The sequence below is a fragment of the Atta cephalotes genome (genome assembly GCF_000143395.1).
Source record: "Atta cephalotes unplaced genomic scaffold scaffold00018, whole genome shotgun sequence".
Taxonomy (NCBI): Eukaryota; Metazoa; Arthropoda; class Insecta; order Hymenoptera; family Formicidae; genus Atta; species Atta cephalotes.
The window spans coordinates 1,971,878-1,977,647 of NW_012130082.1; the positions used below are offsets into that span (position 1 = coordinate 1,971,878).

The 5,770-nt window shown below is 32.9% G+C and overlaps 1 protein-coding gene across 1 annotated transcript in view; it reads left to right on the forward strand.

Moving 5' to 3' along the window:
- Positions 1-5,770, forward strand: part of LOC105618882 (homeobox protein aristaless-like) — a 136,528-nt gene that overhangs the window by 129,460 nt on the left and 1,298 nt on the right. The gene's annotated exons all lie outside the window — the stretch shown is intronic.

A 5,770-nucleotide genomic window follows, 5' to 3' on the forward strand; every position in this document is an offset into this window, starting at 1 on the left:
CACGAAAAATCCAAAGCACAATGTGAAATGTATTGTCATCAACTGAAAGGTTACAATACTTTTTCCGATGGTTTCGAAATGAAATCTGCTCACCGAACGATTGATTCTCTTACTTACAGCTTACGCTTTCAATTCAGTCACTCTATGAATAAGACTGAATTCCTTCGAAATCCATCGAAAAAAAAATGTTGCAATCTTTTAGTTGACGGGTGTACCTACTCAATTTGAAGTATTATTAAAGAACCGTTCCGGGAAGTCGGGACTTTCAGATTCAAACTCTGGTTAAAGTGATATTTTTCGTAATAAATTATTTATAGGTTTTTAAGATGCTTATTAAAATCATTACTAAAATTGGTGATCAATATAATTTGAGATATTAATATTTTAGCTTTAGTTTGTAATTGTTTCAAGTCCGACAAACCGAATCGCCGCGTAGATTAAAACTAAAAACTATATTTACAAAAATTTACATATTATTAAATAATTAAACACTAACTGAAAAATTCACCGAATTTGACCGAAAGTAAAATTTCATTCTCATTGGTTTAATTTCAAACAATAATTATTAAAGGAATACTCACTTGTCCATATTACAACAGAGCGATATATTATATTATAATTCCTATATATTCCTCATCAATTCGATTCTAGCGTCACATTTAAACAACAATAAAATATTTACTTTTATCTTTTTGCAAAATGATTATCTTTATGAATGATCATTTAAATCATAGAAGTTAATTGATTACGCGGATGATCGATCAAGGGATCATGGAGAACTATTTGCGCCGCTACCTGCTCACTCAAGTGACTGCGTAGGAATGATAACGCGGCGACCTTCTAAGTACACAACAGCGCGCCGCGATGGAAAATATCAAGGTCACATGCCATTGAATTGTTCCTGGAAATATATACCGGGAAAAAGATTTAAAAATTTATTTGTGAGAAATATATTTATTTCGAATATTTAAAAGTATCGGACAAATGAGGGCTCCGCAGTTCATATATTTCTTATAATGCTTAGAGTACGAATGTTTCAGTTCATTTCGAGCCATATATTTATTTCACTGAAATAAATTTTTATTTAAATACGGCGAAATAAAATTTTATTCCTAGCAATAAATAATCTATTTTACTTTTTACAATTAAATGAGATATATTTTATAGAAATGTATGTACATGTTTTGTCATCATAATCAAATTCCAAAACAAACTCCGTCTGAGTTCTTCAATTAAATCGTGATTACAAATCTAATATAACGAGTACTTAACTCATACTTAACTCGTAGGACCTATTTATTAAATAGTATGTCTCAAGATCATTTTCAGTTAAGTTCTTCAATAGATACGCGATTACAAGGACGATTATAAGTTTGAAAAGGTTCGAAGATTCATCCAAAAAAAATTATCTATTATATACATCATATCGAACGCGCGGGAAAAACTTCTTCGTCAGTAAAAGAGAGAAAGAGAAGAAAAGATTGAAGTGGAGAAACAGGAGAAATGAACGTACTCGGCGTTCTTGTAATTAATGCGGCACGATTAAGCACGAAACGAGTAGGTTCCGGCGGCGATGTGGTTACGTTTTGTTTTAAAAGCGGAGAGTCGGAGATGTTTAGCGCCCTGCTGGGGGCAATCCCGTTCGCTGTGGGGGGTCCTGGCACCCGCGACCCCCCTTCCTCACTCAACCCTAACGATGCCAGAAGTCTCTAATCTCCTTGTGTGTCTAGGCGATTCCGAAGCGGGCGGTGGAACACGCGGAACGCGTACATTTGGCTTGGAAGCCTCCACCTCGAACAACAAAAATCGAAATATAAATATGGGAATTGTAATCAATTATTGCGCAATCGTAAATCTCGCGCTTTTAACCGCTCGTAGATTCGCCCTTTGGCAGAATGATTGATTTAAATGATATTGTTGGGAACACTACGTCTAGTTCGAATCATTAAAACCGAGATATTAATTGTACACGCACACGCATGCATATAATATAATTATAATAAAATTGTTTTCTAAAATAAAAATGAGACTTAATATTATATGTAAGAAAAAAATAATTATCATATTTTATTGATACTATATCAAAAAGTTTTTCAATTAAAATGTACTGTAAACAGTTTCTCCAAATATATCACAAATTTTTTTTAAATATTAAAAAAATGTAAAAATCTAAAATAAAAATGAGACTTAATATTATATGTAAGAAAAAAGATGACTATAATATTTTATTGATATTATATCAAAAAGTTTTTCAACTACAAAGAGTCTCTCCAAGTGTATCGCAACATTTTTTTTTAATATGCTGAGGATTGTATCTAAATGTATCTTGAATAGAAACTCATTATTTAAGGGGATGCTAGAGTTACCAACGGAATGTTATTTCATATTTTTCAAACCATTTTGTTTTCCTTATACAGAATAAAAAAATCCTTCTCTTCAAAATAAAAGAAAAAACGCAAATACCTTTAGAAAAGTACAAATCGGTATAAAAATTCTTAAAGAATTGTAAATTACAATTTTCTGTTACCATGTAGGTTTACTTCCTTCACATATATATAAATGAATGCAAGAATATATCCAAACAAAAAATATTTTTCCATATTGAATAATTTATAAGAATATCATGAGACCTTCAAATTATGATTTTGAAGTTTATAAGAGAAATGGCTTAAGAAGTACGATTTGAGTGTATATAACTTCGCATTTATGTGATATATAGGATGTAACAGAGCAAGAAATATACGTAACGTTTTACTTAATGATTTTACTTAATACATGTAATGTTTTAATTAATGTATGTAACGTTTTCTTGATGTACATAATATCTTATTTGGAATTAAAAATCTGTTATTAACTTTTTTAATCTGTTTTATTGACTTTTTTTGAAATTCAGCGGCCATTCCAGCATCCCTTTAATATGTTGCGAATAGAAAAAGATTGAAAAACGCTGTATTATACTGTGATACGCTGTATCATAATATGGTGCAATTAACTTTTGAACATTAATATGTATAAAAGATAAAATTACTAAACGAAAACAAGATTTTAAAATCACTAACAATATCTCAGATAATTCTATTTTTATTTATTGCGCTTTACGATTTCTTTTTCGAGTCGATCGATCGTGTAAGCGATCTCAGATCCGAATATCAGATAGAACAGAATCACAGATAGAGCAAATCGATCGAAATCTTCTTTTCAACAACGAGCTACCAGGATGAGATCCACAAATCTCACGGAACGCGTTCGCAATCGCCGCCGCCGCGTCATCGGTGAGCCAATGATCGGGCCGATCGTCAAATCGCAAAGTCATCCGGGCATATGTCTATCCTCGTCCGCACGATGACGAAGCCGCACCGTGACGAACCGTATTGGGAGTGTCTACATCACTCGGCGGTACTTTTGATTCCTAAATCCGTGATGTTGGAGCAGATCCGAGAGCCGGAATCGCGGCAATGTGGAACGCGCAGTCGTACTATTTCGACACGAGAGTATTGCACGTCGATGGCAAAACGAGGCGAATTTCTCCTCGTATGTGGAAAAAAACGAGCCGTGTAAGGTCTCCTCTGTTACGTGATCTTACAGCCGACGAAGAGAATGAAAAGGAGAAACGTCATTTTCTAATATCTGCGACGCTACATTCCTTCAACGCGACATGTTATTCTTCGATATGAGAGAGAATAAATCAAAAGGTCGAAAATGATGATGAATATAAAAATAAAATACAAATATTAACAAAGTATCTTTTAAGACCGTAATGTAAATACACAACAAATAGGAAATAAATTGTCAAGCTAGATCTTTAATGCTTGAATAATTCCGTGTGAATTTATATATTTGTATCGAATCCTGCAAACGAATTTGCGCCAAATTTAATTTTCAGTCTTAAAACGTAATCGTAACAGAACTAGAGTAGTAATATCATAATTTAAATTAAAATATTTTTTGTAATAAAATTATTTACAGTTTTTGATATGCTTATTTGCCAATTTAATTTTCTGTTAGAATTGCATTTCAAGACTAAAATTTGAAATATAGAAATTTATGTAGAAATGATCAGTTTAATAAAAAAGAAGTCAAATAACAATATTATTTCATCTTATATCCTAATTTGTGTATATGTCTTTACGAATAATTAATGTTACGAGAGATTTATTCGATTTATTTAGAAATCAAAAGGCGAATGGATGCATCAAAAAATATATATCGAATAGTATATTTAGAAGAATGAATCATGCAATAAACACAATGAATTGAAATTCAATCCAGAGTTGAAATGGCAGTCTGAGAGCGAGGAAACTTTGTAGAAGATGAAGAACTGTTCGCGCGATTACCTGACGAGAATTCTCGCTGGAAGTATCTTGAGAGTCGCGCTTCTGAAGCGGTAACATGAAACATCTCCCTTACCGGAAACGATAAAAGACCCGGATAGTTTTCAGGATAGATGGCCGCTTCTCGAAAAGTTCTACTCGAACAATCGACGTAACAAGCCACGCTCGGAATTCGCGGCCGTTATTTACGGAAACAATAGATATACAAAAATCCGGAATTACAGCAGGTGCTCGTGCACGGAGAGATTGGATAAGTTGAATTGTTGTTGTCCTAAGACATTCGTCATTGCGATCAGTCACGAGACACGTCTCCTCTTTCTTTTTCTTGTACGACCTGATATTAAAACGAAATCGGCGATACGTTATTTGCGTTCGGTCGGGACCCGCACGGCATAAAATCGACCCAACAACCAGAGATAGGATGATAGAGGCATGAAAAAGTGACGGAAAAAGGGAAAAGAGAAGAGAGGAAGACACACATTTACGAAAGAGTGAGAAGGAATGAACTTCCACTGAACTGATTAGAGCTCCGGGTCTTTTCGAAGAAGCCTTGCGTTGGAATGGAATGGAATGTGCTGGAACCTGGTGAACGCACATCACGAACAGCGATTCGCATTGATTGTCCAATTTCTATTTACAAGTATTAGAATTCAATCTCCTTAGATTTAATGTCGATATTAAATTTCAACTTGTTCGCAGAGCATTTATATCATAAAATAGAGCAAAGCGTTTTAAATCGTAAAAATAAGTAATGAGGTTATTACATTTGTCATAACTAAAACTACACAATTAGCAAAAAAATAATTAAATAAATAAATGTAAAAAAGTATTTAAGATTTTAATTAGTTAAAAATATTTTAAAAATATTTAAATTCTAAAAAAAGGAGAAACTAAAATTTCATATCAAATAACTATGCACCCGATAATTATTCTTACTTATTCTTGCATTTATATTATTTTTAGTCTAACAGTATATTTACTAGAATTTTTCTTCATTACCGCACAAATAATACAGTAATTGTTCAATTGCAACATTCAATAATTAATTGAATATTGCAGTTGAATAATTACTGTCCTATTTGTGCAGTAATCATGAAGCTAGAAAATTCTTGTATAATCACAGTACTATTATTAATGATTTTCATATACTTGTATTACATCCTCTCCTCTAATAATAATACTTACTCCTAATAATACTTTATTTATAAATTATGTACATTGCGAATTTGACACGCAGTGATACCGATTCCGAGTATCTCGAGTTGCCAGAAACGAAAAATGGGCCAAGGAATCGCTAACCTAACGGTTTTACGACAGCCGATATTTTGTTAATTTTCGAGGAGAAACGTAAAATTCAGGTAGAGAGACAGATGAAAGAAAAGAAAGAGAGAGAGAGAGAGAGAGAGAGAGAGAGAGAGAGAGAGAGAGAGAGAGAGAGA